Source organism: Channa argus, chromosome 1 (assembly GCF_033026475.1).
Source record: "Channa argus isolate prfri chromosome 1, Channa argus male v1.0, whole genome shotgun sequence".
Lineage (NCBI taxonomy): Eukaryota > Metazoa > Chordata > Actinopteri > Anabantiformes > Channidae > Channa > Channa argus.
In genome coordinates this window covers 15,069,997-15,087,129 of record NC_090197.1, presented here as the reverse complement: position 1 = coordinate 15,087,129, position 17,133 = coordinate 15,069,997, and the positions used below count along the sequence as shown (strand labels likewise).

At 39.0% G+C, this 17,133-nt stretch overlaps 1 protein-coding gene across 4 annotated transcripts in view; it reads left to right on the top strand.

The window, feature by feature from the left end:
• The window catches only part of atxn1a (ataxin 1a), an 85,093-nt gene that overhangs the window by 5,550 nt on the left and 62,410 nt on the right, over nucleotides 1-17,133 (top strand). The gene's annotated exons all lie outside the window — the stretch shown is intronic.

Here is a 17,133-nt window from a genome sequence, read left to right as displayed (position 1 = left end):
GGAAGACTGGGCTTAAAAAGTGAGGGGAACAGGTGCAAACAATAAGGGACAACGAACGGAAAGCTGGGGAAGAGAACCAGCCACAGGAAGTGGGGAGAAGGGGCCACAAAATAAAAGTCCAAGGAGAGGAAGGGTGCTGGGACCATGACACCTCTAAAGGATTGCCTACAGAATAACTTTGGGTTACACTCTGCAGACAGGTGTAGTGGACTGTAACACATATAAACAATCTTCACCACTGTCTAAAATCGGAAATAACATTTACTCATATTTACTGAGTATTTGGTGTCTGCATACAGTAGGTGAGTAAATGTTCGTGTACTGTTCTTATATATATGGCTCGCATTGTCCCCTGCCAGGTATGGGAGGACAGAACTGACATCTAAAAGTTTTTAAATCAAGCACCATCAAATAATTATCTGTTTAATGTAGCACAAAAGCTTACTGCTTTTGCAACGAACGGTTCCAGATTGACCCTTTTCATATGCCACAAAAGTCATGGCAGCCCAGAAAAACATATGCACTTCTTGAAATAATGTACAAATAAATAGAGCTTTATACAGCTGCTTCAACTTGTAAACAAATTATACAGTGTGTCTTAAGGATGTGTGTTTTAGCAATGTTCAGCATATTGATTGGACATCGATCTCTGGCTTTCTTTTTCCCTGCTCTCCTTATCAATTTGTTTGCACATTTTGTATTACTTTTGCTCTCAAAGCTAATGTTTGTATGAAGAATTAAAACTCTGTCAGCCTCTATTTGCTGTATTCACACACCATCCTGCTATTGCAGGTTAATCCTCTCCTTTTACTCCAAATACACGAGATGCAGAGGAAGAACATGTACTGTATGTAGTATGGGATCGAAGTGGTTTCAAAAAAGTAAGCATGTGAGAGTAAAATGATTTTTAAAAAAGTAAAGTGATGTGGGTTGCGATGGGGGCAGATCAAGAGATTGAGCTGTCTGGTTGAACCATGCAGTGCGCTCAGACCTTTTCAGCTTTCCCTTTCATCCTCCTCTATTCACGAGTGCATCGAGTACACGTGCATGCATACGAGTGAAAGGACACGCTCACACACAGAATACAGCTTTTAAAGGGGATCAATGAGAGTTTCTATTTTGTATGTTGTGTGAAAGAACATTCCACCATGTGTGATTGTGTGTGCTCTGTCTTGTGTTTCTTAGTCTGTTGCATTGTGGCAATCCAATACAGATACCGTTACAGTCACTTAAAGCTGCTATTCATCTAGAAAGAGTGAAATATTTAAAAAGATTTGTAATATAAGAAGATTTTTTTTTATGGTCTTGTGAATCACTACATTTTTGAATTGGTCTTTTCAATGTCCTGCTAGTAACTTGTAAATTTATCATGGTAAACAGAGGAGATCACTCATGACTGTGCTTGCGAGTTTTAGCCGTGTGTGTGTGAGAACATTATCCTCTAATATTGTCTCACATGTACAAAATCTGCAGCCTGTTGATCCCGTTTTCATGCTTACAGTCTTTATTTTTGAAGTGGCAATCTAATCAATACCAATCTTCTGAATGACCAAAGTAGCCACAGTGTTTGAATGAGAGAGAGACAGAGAGATATGGAAGGACATCGGACTCATGTTGTCTACAAACTTGTGTCACACTGTCGGGTCGATAAGCAGCATGGCTCAATAACTATGTGAAAAAGGGAAGCTGGCTTCAAGTCTTTGTTCTTTGTTGGTAGCGCATATGTGTAAACAACAAAGCTTTCACACTCCAAAATGTTGCTGCAGTATGAATTTGAATTTAAATCAGTTTCATAAACTCTCAATAAGGATCTGTGCCTGAGCCATACATCAAATGTAATACTTCATGTAAGTCATCATGCAGTAGTTATTTTAACATGTTCCTCCTGTGATCTCTTTGCCTTGATTTATATTTGATCATATACAAGCAAAGCCTAGCTGAGAAGTTAGGCCTTTAAGTACTGCTCTTTTGAGGCCCAAGTTAAATGAAGGAGAAACTAACTAACAACAACTCAGACTTCATAAGACACCCAGATGTGGTTTTTGCCTTTTTCTTTATGTATTTTCTAGTGCATATATAGAGCAGGGGCTCTAAGCTCTTTCAACTGTGGCTCACGCAATGACAAAGCCACAGTTTTTTTGGGGGGGGGTTGGAATCTGGAATTGTTACTGTCCCAGCCACTTCTCTAAATATTATTTCTACTCATCTACCCACTTTAAAACCGTATTGTTGTGTCATGTACATTTCTGACTCTGTTGTTCCCTTCAGTTTTCCAGGGCTCTCCTCTCCCCTCTTCTTTCCTCGTGTTTTTTGCCTTATACTTATCACAGGCAGTAGAGGATTACAGAGGGGAGTTGACACTGACTGACAGTAAGACAGCTCCTGTAGACTCTCTTCTGTCCCAGAGAGCTCCAGGACTGGGACAAGGATAAGCTGACAACCTGGGACACATCCAGATGGATGATGATGAGGAAGTGAGATGAAAAAAGAACACTAGGAATTGGGGTCATACATGTTGTAAACATTATATTGGATATAAATGTATAATTGCTGTTTAATGATTATTAGCATTAGAAATGTGTAAAAATTGTGACATAATTTAGTAGAAACTGGTCTGTTCCTATGGTGATTAAAAACTTAACACAAGTTTATATGGGGAGGTAGTAAATTATTGCAAACAAACTTTATACATTTTGACCAACAATAACTTTTTGAATAGAAATGCATTGGTAGTAGTAGTACATTTGAGTATTGTTCTATTATTTGTGTTATATATATTATTGAGACAAAGTGTTTACTACTTTGCAGCTGTACCTGTTTAGGGTGAAAAATGAAGTTATTTAACTGGTTTGTACCTCTATTATAATTGCTCTTAATTTACCTCTACTTTTGGTGCTCCTGCCCCAACTGTAGGGAGTGAAGCCCCAAGATTCTCAGTTCAAAGGTGGGTGTGTAGGTATCAACAGTTGGAGCCAGGAGGATATGCATTGAGAGAGGAATTCAATAACAGGAAAATGACCAGTGATAGAAACAATCCCTTGAATACCAAAACCCACCCTTCACCAATGTTGTTCTTGGCACAAACCTGCTCTCCATTACTACTGTTTACTCCTTAGGACACATGACGTGGCAGTATGTGCACCCATCTTATTTCATTTACGGTTCTTCATGCGACATGTGCTGAAGTCAGCAAAGATCCGTCCAAGTCTTTCTGAAAGTGCATAGGTATGCGATACTGGACTCAGGTCACCATATGGTCAGGGGCAAACATGGGTGGGCACCAGGTGGCAGGTTGAAACTAGCCTGTGTAACTAAACCACAGGCAATATTTAAAGTTTCTGTGAGGCTGAAACTATTTCCTCTCAGACAGTGTTGTGGTGTGGTTTGCTGAATGCGTAGCTGGATTGTTGGCTTTATCTGTCTGTCTGTCTGTTTGTGCATCTGTCTGTGTGTCTATCTGTGTTACTGGCTGATTGGTTGGTAATTGTGGCTTGGCTGGTTTCTCTTTTTTTACTGGATGACTTGTTGGCTGGCCATGCATCAGTCTCATCTGACTGGACATTTGTCTTGCTGCGTTGCCTGCAGGCTAGCTAGCTGACAAGCTTCTCTGGCTGACTGACTGTTTGTCTGACTGACTAACTATAATTTCGCGTCCTTTCTTCGGCTATTTTACAAGCTTGTGACATTGAAACATGGACATATATATAGAGATAACACCTAATGTGCCATGTTGCCTGCCTGCTGATGAGTCTATCACCAATTACACTATCATGGTGTCTTTGGAGATTGTATTGTTCCATATTTTTCTTCCACCTATATAGTCTAGAATCCCTGGTATTATTTTCACAAATTTTCTCCAGTGGTTTTCTTCTATTGTGTGATGAGCAACAAAGCAATCTGTAAAGGTAACAGTTTTAGTTACATTGTTGGCTAAGATGTGGCGACTTAATTGGAACAATAAATTACACAGAAGTGTTCAAGGATGGTGGCATCCCTCCTGCTTTGAGTGTAGTAACAAAAGCACAGCTCAAGACAAATATGGCAGCACATACCTATGTAATTCATTTTTGTCCCTTGCGCTGAATTGTCCTTCACTGGATAGACAAAGAATATTCAATATTGTCCTGCTCTTTCACGCTTAAGTATAGTACACTATGTTAAAATATCGTAAGGAGCTATATTTGTTCTAGTTTCTATTTGTGCTTTAATTAGGTATGTGTGTGGGGGTATTTGTTGCAGCCCAGGGTTGTGTTTTTGCTTTTGTTTTGGTGTTTGTGTGTACTATGGTCAGGTGGTGAGCTACAACATGAGATTAATGTGTGGCCCGGCCAGGTCTGCTCCACTGACACTGTCATCTTAACTGTCACAGAAGAGGAGGCAACTTGGCAGCAGAATTGCTTAGTGTCATCTGTGCTGTACTGTAGTTTGTTTAGAGTAATGCATACCATAAGAGAGGATATTTATACTCACGCTGTAATGAAGTACAACACTCATGCACATACTGCAGATCAAATCCACAAGCAAAAGATGTACAACAACAAAGTGTAATCTTACAATTCAGTCTTTATAAATCTTACATTTACAGACATATAGGCTCATACACTTCTGTACAATAATATATACACACACACACACACATACTTAGAACAGCTGTCCTTATGCTAGTGTATGCACCCGTTGGAGGGGTTTGCCCAGGGAAAATACCTGTGGTAGGAGAAGAAAGTTGACCTAACGGGAAATTACTAGACATCCCTATTCAACCAAAATAACTCAGTTTTTTTTAAACATTCCACAAACGTAATGGCTCTTACAGGAACTTTTAAACTTCCCAGATGTCGGATATAAGCAAGCCATCAGGTGGTGGTGGAACATCAGGTGGTTTTGGAATAATGGTTTTATAATAAAAATGTATCTCTTTAAACACATACTGTATATCACCTCAGGAGAAAGTGAAGTTCTAAATGCGTAATCAAAGGTAGTTAAAAATATTTGTATCCCTAGATGTTCTTACAGTTTACTGAAGTAAGCCATACTGTGTATTTGCTATTCATCCTAAACAGAAAATTTGATTGATCTCATTGAAGTATTGAAAGATTTTTTCTTCATTTTGATATTTTAATGCAAATGTTTACAGGTTCTTTGTAAAGTGGCTAACGGTTCTATTTTCTTGTATGGGTGTTGGGAAGTGCTCTAAGGCCATAACAATGATTAAGGACTCTGCAAAACGAAATTGAATATACTTTTATTGTCAGTTGTTGACACAGCTTCTGTGCTCTCCTCTGATGACATGCCCCATAAATGTCACAGCACTGAAACTCTGGTAAAGAATTGCGAGTTTCCAGGCAGCATTTGCTACCTTGTGTGATCAGTATGTGTTCTGAAAGTCTTAGTACAGTATTTTCCACAGCACTTGAAAGCATTCTGCATCAAGAGACAATCTGAATGAGTTCCTACTACGCTTGCCTGTCAGCTGTGTAGCAGTAACCACTAACCTAAAAACAAAAACAGTGGAATTTCCACCTCCTGTGAAACCGCTCACCACAAATTAGCCTCAAAACCCAACAACAGACAACAATATTTTCAGGTGAAAATATATTCCCCTCCCCCCTTCCTTGTTAAGCCCTGTGCTTTAGTTTTGGAGGTGAGCGCCTAGTCAGCTTGGTTTAATACTACATGACGTGCCATTAGCTCAGCTAGCGGTTTGCCCCCACATTACCTCTAGGGTTGGTACCTGAGATGGATAACTGAGTGCATTCGCAAACTGACAGGACACGCTACCTTACTGTAGACTACTGCTAAAAGGGTAGGCACTGAAAGCACAGAGGTAGTGTAACCCTTTTAGGAGGCTCTTCATGTGAGTTTACATTTAGAGCACTGCTGTTAATGGGGAGGGGGCAGATTTTGTGTGTACCTTGGGTCAAGGGTGCAGGCATTATGAGAAAGAACATGCATAATTTGTGTCGTTTCAAATGTGTCAAATTTGAACAAAATACACCTGTCACAACTGCCATTGCTAATGTACAATTTATATGCACTTATTGTATATAAAGATATAAAAAAACTGCAGGATGTAGTGTAACTGTCCAGAATCTGCAGATTATGAAAAGATAACCTTTCTGGAAGTTTAAATATATAACAGCATCATTACTCATTTCAGATCAGGAAAAAACTTACATTTATTTGTGTGTACCCGATTGGTTATTAGAGCGCTGCAGTTTAGTTTTGTGGAACACAAATACAAGACCAAGTGAATAAAAAACATGAATAATAAAATTTCTAAATTCAGGTCTTGCTTAAACTTTATTGATAATTCAGTACAAGCACTACTGAAGAAACTTGATACTATTTGGTAGATTGTCCTATGTAAGGTCTGACATATCTTTCCTGATGTACATTCACATTCTTAAATCTGAGTAATGTAAGAGTTATTTGTTTTGATTTGGTTTGGTTTAGTACTTTGGCCTAAACACTCGATTTGAAATATTATCTTCCATACTAAACAGAAGAGCGCATTCAGGATTCATAATGGGCAGAAGATCTTCAAAGTAGTGTCATTTATTGAGCATAGAGTAACAAGACTGTCAAGGAGCCAAATACAGCTTCTCTCTTATTAAATGTGCAATGAAAGGCTGAGAAGCAGTTTAACTTTTGGTCAGATTGACTCCCCACGACTACAGAAATGCTGAACCTTGTGACGGCCACTAGGATTCACCCAGACTGTGCACAGCAGCTAACATCTGCTATTACGCTGCTATTGGATAAACAGCTGCATAAATTATGACAACAGCGATCTGGTTTAAACTTTCTGATGTTGAGAATTTTGTTTCCAATCATATATTGGACTCAAGTACAATGCTGTTTATGATTTCCCACTCTTTCTCGTAGTGCCCTGCACATTTTCTAGTGTTTGATGGTTGCTATGAATATTTACATGATTACAATGTGCAAGTTTATAAAATGTATCTGTGTGTGTAGAGTGGGCAGTTGTAATCTTGCCTCACTTCCTATTTGCTGACCTGCAACAAGTCTAGTCTTTATCACCATGACCCAAAGTTTATCTGTATTTTATAAAATCTTCTCTTGGAAAAATTATTTGTAGTGTTGCATCTACTTTTTCTGTTTATCTGAAGGTGATGTTGAAACAGATGCACCCATTTTCTAAAGAATGATCAATCAAAAACTGGACACATCCACAAGTTCAAAGATTCATGTTGCAAAAGTGTTCTTTGAATCCCCAAATCACAACACAAACTCAAGTCCTCTGTCCCACAAACACCCTATGATCTGATTCTCAGAAACCTTGCACAAGGCTGCTAAGAAGCTACAGGATTTGCAGGTTTCTATTTGAACTTTTTGCAAAGGTTTTTCTCAGTCCTAAGTGTGTTTGCCAAGCACAACACATGATTAGAGTCCACCAATAGTAACGCTGCTTTTACTGGTCAGTCCCCTCTAGTCCAGCTTTGGAGAAGAGATTTGTGGGGTTTAAATTGTTGTTGTTTACTTCTAATCTTTTAAAACGGAGGCACAGTTTCATAATTTCTTGTAAAAGTAGTAAGCTTGTGTCCTGTACTCATGTATACAATTTTCTCCTTGTAAGCCCTATAGGATACAAAAAGAGAGGTTATGACCAGATGTTAGTCAGTTCAGGCTGTCTAGTTTTTTAATCATCATCAGCTGCATACACAGTGATTTTTACTTCGATCAGTGTTATCATCTTACTTCTACTACCTAGTATTTAAGTAGGTCCTAACAGTGGCTTTTAACAGGAAAACATACCTTTTATGGTCAATTGACGATTATGATAAAGTTGTGAACCAGATAAATAGTATAAAAATAAAACACAATAACTACAGTTTCCATGATTTCTAAAAATTTATTTGCCATTTGACACAATTATGCAATTGGTTATTTTAGTCCAGTGTAACTACTCCAGTATATTTTTAATGTAACTGAACAGAACCGAGTTCATTTCAGCCATGTTTCCCAGACCAAGGGGCTTTGAGTCATGGAAGATTTCCATCCTCATTCTCAACATTTGTGTATGACTCAATGCAAGCTGAATTTGGCTGAAATATGCTGGACCATCTCTTAACTGATACATGAGGTTTAATCAAGGGCTGTTTAATTTTGTTTTGGGTGCAGAGAAAAAAGGCTGATGTCTGCGTTTTGAAAAATTATTGGCTTCAAAATAACAAATTATTATGCCCTAAAACAAAAATGTAACTCAGAACAACTCTGTTTACTTAGAAAACATTGAAAATCACATACAGAATGATTCTGAAGCTTAACTGATATTGCTTCATTTTTTTTCAGATTTTATTTAACTAGAGCGGGTAATTTGTTTGCTCTCCAGCGCACTGAAAAAGCAGAGTATCATTTGAATTCTTTGAGAGCTATTTTTGGTGCCTACAAAGTTTGCAGATGTTGTTTTCTGTGAAAAGTTCAGAGGTCACAAACCAAACACCCAGGCAATCTTTTAACTGTGCAGATAAGATGTTAAAACACCGGGCCTTGCTTAAAATAAAGTGATGCAAATGCTAGGCCATAATTTCCATAACAAAATAATATCTTGGTAAGCAAAGTTTTGCAAAGTGTATATTCTCTCATTAATGCTTACATATCACATTCAATTCAGAAAGGATTTAATAGATCACATATTTTGTGGAACATGATGGTTTCTTTGAGCAGTTTGTGGACCCCCACTGAACCCACGGTAGGGAGCTTAATGTCTGTTGGGGTGTTCAGAATACTGTTATAAAATAATTATGTCCACCATCCTGTCAAGTGCAACGCAGCAGGAACATATTATTTCAGGGGGAGATGAGTGTAAGGGAGGGGCTAATATGAAAAAATGTCTTTCTTATCTATCCAGCACCAATAAGTGGTTGGCTCTTATGCTGTCTGCTCCCCTGCTGCTTCATCAGGGAATCACTCAATTATTGAGCCAATGCTATGTGGTTTGTGAATGTGTGAAGGTGGGAGTGTGTGCATATTGCCAGGCATACTTTGTCTGTGTGTGTTTGAGGTAGGCTGAAAGAAACTCTAGTAATTTCAGAGCTAGAGCCGTGTGGCTGCTCCACTTCAAGTATTTTAATCATGCATAGACACTCAGGGCACTCTGTGTGTGTGTGTGTGTGTGTGTGTGTGTGTGTGTCTCAGTGTGTATATATGTACATGTGTGTGCACAATAACCATGTTAAACAGAGTGTGAGATGTTGTAGTACAGTAAGTGCCAGATGATATTACGCTTAGAAGTCCCTGACCTGAAACTACTGTGTGTGTGTGGTTGTAAATCCATATGTCTTTTCTTGTACAAATCAGTCATTATAGGACTACTTGTCTTATTTAAACTTTTAGAATGCAGCTGGTTTTGTTAGCAGTGAATTGTTGGACAGAACTTGTGAAGTTTGATATCCTGACTATATAAAGCAAAATCAAAGTGTAAAAAAAGGTATATGTGCCATATGGCAATAATATGTTCCCATATGAGATTATTAAGGAATTCAAAAATGTGGGCCTTGTTAAACCTCAATTATCTGAAAGCGGAAATCTGCATGTATAAAAAGTGTATTTTTATACAAAATTACTGATTTCCACTTTGCACTATGCAACAATGAATAGTTATTGATATTTACAGAATTTATCATTAGTATGCATCAACAGACATTTTATATATTGGCACTACCAATAATGTAAACTCATGACCTTGTAGCAGTATGCAGCCCCATGTTGCCCATCTCTGCAACTGAGTGTTAGTTTCAGAGCTGTCACAGGCAACTGCACTGTTGTACTTGAGAAGAACACAATGTAAAGTATACTGTAGTACATCAGCAAGCATACTTCCCCTGTGTGTGAAGTACAACATGTTGCATTTTTAAAATGTTAAGATTTACAGCACATATATTATTATTTTTATTTTAAGTGTGATACTTTGTCTCAGTTGTGACCACTGAGTAGAGTTTAGTCTTAACACTCTGGAAGTATTTAAGCCACAGGTTCCTGTGCCCCAATAGGCCCATGGTAAGAGGAGAGGACAGGCAACAGTGCCGTACAACATGCCCGTATGATATAGAAGCATTTGTTGATCTCCTTCCTTGTAAATACAAGTCATACGGGAAAAAACTAAAGTAAGCAAGACAGCACTGAAACTGTATGTACTCGTTTTAACGTATTAGTTTATTGCCATCTGAGTTTAGCATTCTGTCGTGCTGATGCCAGGAAAGGTGAGGCTACACTAGACATGTTTGAGCCTGGTCCCAGCAGCCAGGACAGCCGTGCTGTACATCTCCAGCCTTTCAAGTATTGACAGTGTAGCTCAATATGGAATGCTAAAAGGCAGCCAGGGTGTGGCTGTGCTATGTTTGCTGCTCTGACCCTCTGACCTTGGTTATATAACTGATTGTCAGTCTGTTGTAGGAATGAGAACTATTTTACGATGTGTCATGCTGCTGACATGACAGTGATGTAACCGAAAGTCACAACTATGCTGACCTGAAACGCCCGATTTCTAAGGAATTGTACGCTTTTTTTTTTTTTGTAAGATGTTTTCTGATGATAACGCAGATTTAAATGACCACCTATGTTGTACTCACACTTTTGTTAGAAGCCAACAAGGGTGAGTTATATAAACACAGACATACACATATACACGTAAATATACACACAGCACTAGCAGTCAAGGTTACACAAAGATAACGACACTTTATTTGGGTTAAGGGCAGTGCAACACGTTGGAAATGAGCCATGACCTGATACACACACACACACACACACATACACACACACAACACTCACAGAGTACACACACCTGTCAGTGCTGGCGTCTGCTCAGTGCTCTTTCCTGTAGTCTTGCTGCTGCTTTGTCCTCTCTGTCTTGGTCCACAGACCTTGTAGCAGGATCTCAAGGGACAGGTGGCAGGGCAGTGTGAGCACCTGAACTTTATGTGTGTCTGCGTGTGCACCTTTATATGTGTGATACATCAGTGGGGTTGGGAGAGAGTACCTGCAGTGTCCTGGCCAAGTGTCTGTGCATCAGCGTCTGTGTGTTTAGTGTGTGTGCATGTGAGCACCTGTGTTGCCAGCGGGAACCTGCCACAGCCATAGTCCTTCATGACGTATGCTGGTGACTTCCTAAGGTCATGCTGTGAGCCCCATAATAGCTGTTATCATCTTAAAGTCGACTCACCTTAGTGTCTGCGGAATAGTATTAAAGTTAAGAATGATATTAAAGTCTTCAAAGTTAATAGGTTCCTTACTGTGCCAAAATAACATGCAGATGTTAGAATGTGTATTTGGTGTTGTTTTGCATCAGTGTCCTTTGGTGCATGACAGGCTTCTGACATGTCATGACTTGTAATAGACCCTTGTCTTCTCTGCCACTGCTGCTGGATGCTGTCTAATATGCTGCATTACTTTTTGTAAGTTTTTGTATGTACTAGTCACTAAATTTTAAGTGGGGAAGACAATTTGGGGACATATCCATTCCTTTTTTGATTTAAAAAAACAAACAAAAACACATACAATTGGTTTTAGCTTATTTTAACTTTGGTTTCACCTTTTTAGAAGTTGCCACATCTACGTTTTGTGCAATTACAGAGTATTGTAACAATCTTGAACTTTGAGTTGTACAAGCAATCAAGCCATCACAAAGAAACAGCCCTCAAGCCTCAGCTAAAAGCATGACAGACAAGAAAAAGAGCACAGGTTGACTCCCCATCTAGCACACTCTGACGGGAGCGGAATTGTGGGGGCGAGTAAGAGTAAAAGTTTATGTCAAGGGGATGAATGAGGTCTCATGAAACCTGCTCTAACAGCAACAGCTTGTAAACCTTTGCTCTAATACTGTGGCAGAACATTAGTAATCCAGCTATTATACTGTACCATCCATATGCCTCACTGTCAGATTACTGCTGGAGAGTGGGCCTATAGCATCAATACTGTTAACTAGACTCGCGCACACATTACATTTTTAATATTTATATATCAAGTAGCAATACGTCAATTTAAGCAGCTGGTTAATATAAATTTTAGTCCTCTGTGTGGTGTGAGTTTAGTGCACATGCTGTTTATGTTATTGGTCTGGAAAGTGTCTTTGTCTTTAAAGGCGGTGGAGAGATGATTTACTGTGTGAAGATGACTGTTTTCCAAAATGTGTGTGTGGGTGTATGTATGTATGACTTGGAAAGTATGAGTGTTTGAGAGGAGAGAGACACTTGGAACAGGATCAAAAGCAGTAGATTATTACTATGCATGCGTGGGCAGCATATATGTCCTTTGAATGTTCGGAAAAATGTAACTGGACTAACACAATGTGTGAGTATGTGTGCACCTTTGAAGATGAGATTCTGTGTGTTTTCCCTGCAGGCCTCGCTCTCAGCATATTCCCCTTATTCTAGTGTGGTGGGTTCCTAAGGGACCGATCAAAGCTAGGCTCCCTGCGACCTCCACTTCTCCGGGCCCTCTGCACTAACACAGTTCCACTGTGGAATGCTGTGGAATTCCTTCAGGTGGCAGCTTGAGCTTGGTGTTTAGTGTTAGTGTACTCTGTCACTTTCACTTACACATGTGAGCTTCTCACATCCATGCAAGCATATAGTACAAAAGAACAATGGAGGAATTTCACAATCCTTTTCCTTTTTATTGGGGTCTTACAGTGGGTGGAAATAGTGCAGGACTGAATGCAGACAGATAATGAATTAACGGATGATAATCCTGTACACAGCTGTATGCCCATACACCCAAAGGAATGCAAAGCTGGAGCAGAAACATTGACAAATTAGGAACTCCAATCACATAAGGGATATCTAGTGTATCCTCATTTATTGATAGTTGTGCATGATAACAAATCTGCATTATAAAAAAAACACAGATTTGTACTCACATGCGACTATTAATAAATACAGATGATCTAGACATCCCTTGTGTGTGCGGGAAATCCTACTTTGTGAATTTGACCTAAATTCCTACTTTAAAATATTTTGTCACATTATGTTGTATGATAGCAGTTAAGATTTTATGCAACAACTTCCGGAGATGCTCAGTTAGTGCTCCATCCTACGGGTGCCTAAGTAAGGGGAGTTGAAGAGCGAGACAGTTCTTTTAAACTACATCTCTTGACAATGTTTCTTAGAAAGCAAGATGAAGAGGTGTCAATACTGTGTGCATGCAGAAAATCCATGCATATGTTCAGGTGCAGGTATTTTGTACACTTAGTCTGCCTTACCTAAGCTGTGTCCGTATCATTGTCTATTTTAGCCGCAACACTGTCTGTGCTATCTAGGTTGCTAGGCATGATATCAAGGTTGTCAGGCATGCTGCTGCATTGTGTATGTATGTATACTGTATGAATGGGATTGGAGACGTGTCTATGTTTATCAGCAGGAAAAGCTTGATCATCAGGTACACAGAAGCATGTTTGAGCTGCATATAAAAGTGCCAAACTTTGACCCGCACTGATAGTGCTGAGGGTTAATGAGGGAGTTGCACAAATAGAAAGCTGTGGATATTTGTTTCCGTGATGTTTGTGAGAGAAACGTCAGTTGTTTCTGTCTTTCCTTTTTTTGTTTTAATTTTAATTTATTGAGCTTTGCCAACAAAACAGTTCACAATAGCAGAGCCAAAGCAAAAACATATACATATGCTGTTTTTCTGCTACTTTACTGAAAGTCAGGACTCTATTGCTAATACATTGTTAAGTACATTACCAATGTGGACATTATAGGTATTTATGGATGATTTCTGTTCCTCTATAGTTAAATTATTTGGAATAGTATAACTTAATAAATTGGTGCTGCACAGAGTATATACAGAGTTTTGGTTAGGTCTGTATGCAGATTGTGGAGTTATCATAAAGAGTTACCATTTTTTAGTTCCCTAAACATTTTGATCATAATTACATAATTACCTCACTGCCAAAATGGAGACAGGCTGTTGGGTTGGGTTTAACTAACCAGCCTATTTGTGGCCAGTTAGTTGCTAGTCTGGTTGTGCAGCCAGTAAACTAGGAGCCTGCAGTGAAATCCAAAAACTTTGCAAACGCTGCACTTTCCCCAGAACTTAACGGGCACTTAAAACTACAAAAAAAGCTTTGTTTTGTAGGAGTGTATCTTTTGCAAGTTTGCCAAGTAAAAGTCATTTTCAGTGGAATTCCCTTCTGCTGCTAGATGCCTTCTGGTGCATTTGGTTCAATTCTGTTATTCTAGGGTTTATTAATTTTTTTTGTCATCTCCGCACAACAATACAAAGGCAGCATAAGGAAGGACATGCTCACTGAGCCAAACATGCCCCCAAGGGAGCATGGACTGCCCTCCCTAGCCTCCTGAGAAAGATTTTAATTAACTTAATCACGTAAATAGAAGCAAAAAAAAAAAATAACAATGTGTGGAAATGCAAGTTTATATAACATGAAAACAGAGGTAAAACTTTAATACGAAAACATATCACAGCCTGCTCCAAATACCCAGTGAGTATTTTTGGAATTACTTTTGTCCCTCTTAGTCTTGTTTTAGTGTGAATGTTGTTGATGGTAACTGAAGTGTTACCCAGACAAACTAAGTTTGGAACAGATACTGCTCCACTCCTCATTAAACCAGGGAGACACACATGCACGCAGACATGTGCGCCCTACCTATGGCTCTGTGTTCTCTGCTGACAGTTGTGCTTGCTGCATGAGTGTGTGTGTGTGTGGGTGGGGGGGGGGGGTCTTGTTTGTCCAAGACTGTGTGTGACAGACAGACAGCAGGCAGGGGACCAATAAAAAAGCAGACTGAAAGGGACAAGGCATGGTTTTGCAGGTGCATGTGGAGACACATGTACTGTACCTACACACACAAGCTGCCATTATTATTTAGTGTCTTGTATGACATTTAGGCAACTGAATCCTATGCTGCTGAGTAGGAAGAAAAACTTAGAGTTGTATGTTTGTGTATTTACAGAGCTGTGTGTATGGGTCAACTTTTCAGAATATTTGGACCACCCTTTTCCATGAATCAGCCGAGGTGGATCCAGGTGAAAGCTCTGTGCCTGTGTTGATGTCAACCCTGAAAGTGACCAGAGATAGGTATTGATTTATAAAAAAAAAGACAGGTTACAAGAGGATTTAAACACTTTTACAACTGAAAAGCAGTATTCGGAGGCTTAGCTGTGTTCTGGTATTCATTCATGTATTACTTTATTCAATAATTCTTTTGTAGTATTAGAGCTGTGTGTTTTGTTTTCTTTAAATTATAATTTTTTTCCTGCCACATTTCTATGTGTTAATCTGGTGGCCCTGCTATTTTATCATCTCTGAGTTACAGATCATATTATTACATAAGATAACCCTGTCTATTCATGACTGAGATTCACATCCTGCAGTCTATACAAACTACTGGGCAGAGGCAGGGTTCACCCTAGACAGGTAACCAGTCTATCCCAGGGCTAACACAAGGAAACATATATAGACAGACAACCATTCACATTCACACTTTTTCACAATTTTAGAGGCACCAATTAATCTCAAATGCATATCTTTGGATTGCAGGACTGTTATCAATCTTTTCACTTTGGGCTTGTGTGGGAGTTTCTGATGTTGTGGGTTTCTGGGTGTGTTTGTGATTCTGAATACAGCGTGTACACTGTCTGTCTGCACAATGTCTGCATGCTCCTGTTTGTGTACTGTGTTCAGTACGTTTGTGTCAACTTATTGTAAACAAAAAAGTATGCTTTAGTATCAGTTTGCCTCCCCAGGGCCTAGTTGTCACATGATCAACTGACCTGATTTTGTGTTGCCGAGGAAATGACTTCTTTTAGGGTTCAACTTAATGCTCAGCTCCACCCCGTGACCTTGGGACAAATCTTTGTTGCTATGGTAACAGCCTCTAGGGTTACTGTAAATGAGAAGAGTGCACTGGGTGGGTGCACTAAGAATCGTCTGTGCTTGTGCATCAAATTAGTCACTTTACCAAATGTATTTACCCAAGAAAGATTAACTCACTCTTTTTCAGGAACAGCCTGCAGCACAGCCATAAACTCAGATTCCAGTGTGACACATGATACAATAGTTTCTGCCCTGGGCTACTGTGGAGTACTGCAGGAGTAGTTTACAGTAAAGTTTTACACCCTAGTTGTTAACAGATGTTTGGACAAGGTCAGTGCTTGAATTATAGGAGTTAACATCTATTTTCTTTAGTGATGTACTGAATAAAAAGCTGAATAATTGTTTCACAGTAGCATCTGTGATAGTGCTCTATGAAATTGTATTAAAACGGTGGTGTGTAATTAGCTACACTCTGTATGTTTGACTATGTAGCAGTGCTTTAAAAGAATAGGTTTAACAGCAGCCCAGTCAGGCTATGAACCAAAGAATGAGAAAATAGATAAACTAACTAAATCCTGTTTCCACACAAATGATTTTTTTCACCAGCTCTCAGTTTACCAGAGGCCTTTGGTGAAAATGAAACATTGTCCTTTCTGGAAAGTGAGCCAAGCTCCTGAAAGGGACCACAATACCTCCAAGTAACTCTGTTTCTGTTTAAAAAAAAAAAGAGGACACATGCTTTGAACCAGTGTCCATGTGGGTAAACAATGTGTGGTTGCCATGCCGATGGGGCGTCAGTATATAAATAGCATGGGAGGTTGTTCTGAATACTCCTGAGGCAGGGAGAGAGAGCAAGAGAGAGAGGAAATAGCCAGTATACAAATACATAAGCACAGATTGGAATTTTACAGTTAAACTTAAATGAGGACCTTATAAAGTAATAGTACCATGGAGGAAGTATGTGTTGCCACATTATAAAATTGTGGCCAATTATTGTGGGGCGATTCATTACAACTGACAATAACTGAAGTGTGGTGGTTTATTGTTATAGCAGCATTATACTATGCATTCTACTAAAAGACAATTATTTTGTTTATTTGTTTTCATGTATATTGTTATGAAGCTGCCCTTTGTATTCTCACCAAAGTCAGTGTTCAATGATTTGTTGCTTTTGTTGAGAGATTATCTGAAGAATTAAAAAATCCAAGCAATACAAGCAATTGACTGAACAAGTTGTTTTTGGAGTATAAATGATCTCCTTAACTCTCAAGACCGTCACTATGAGTTTACTTTTCTTTCTAAGCTGCTTTTCTGTACGAGTGCTATAAAAGCTGAAA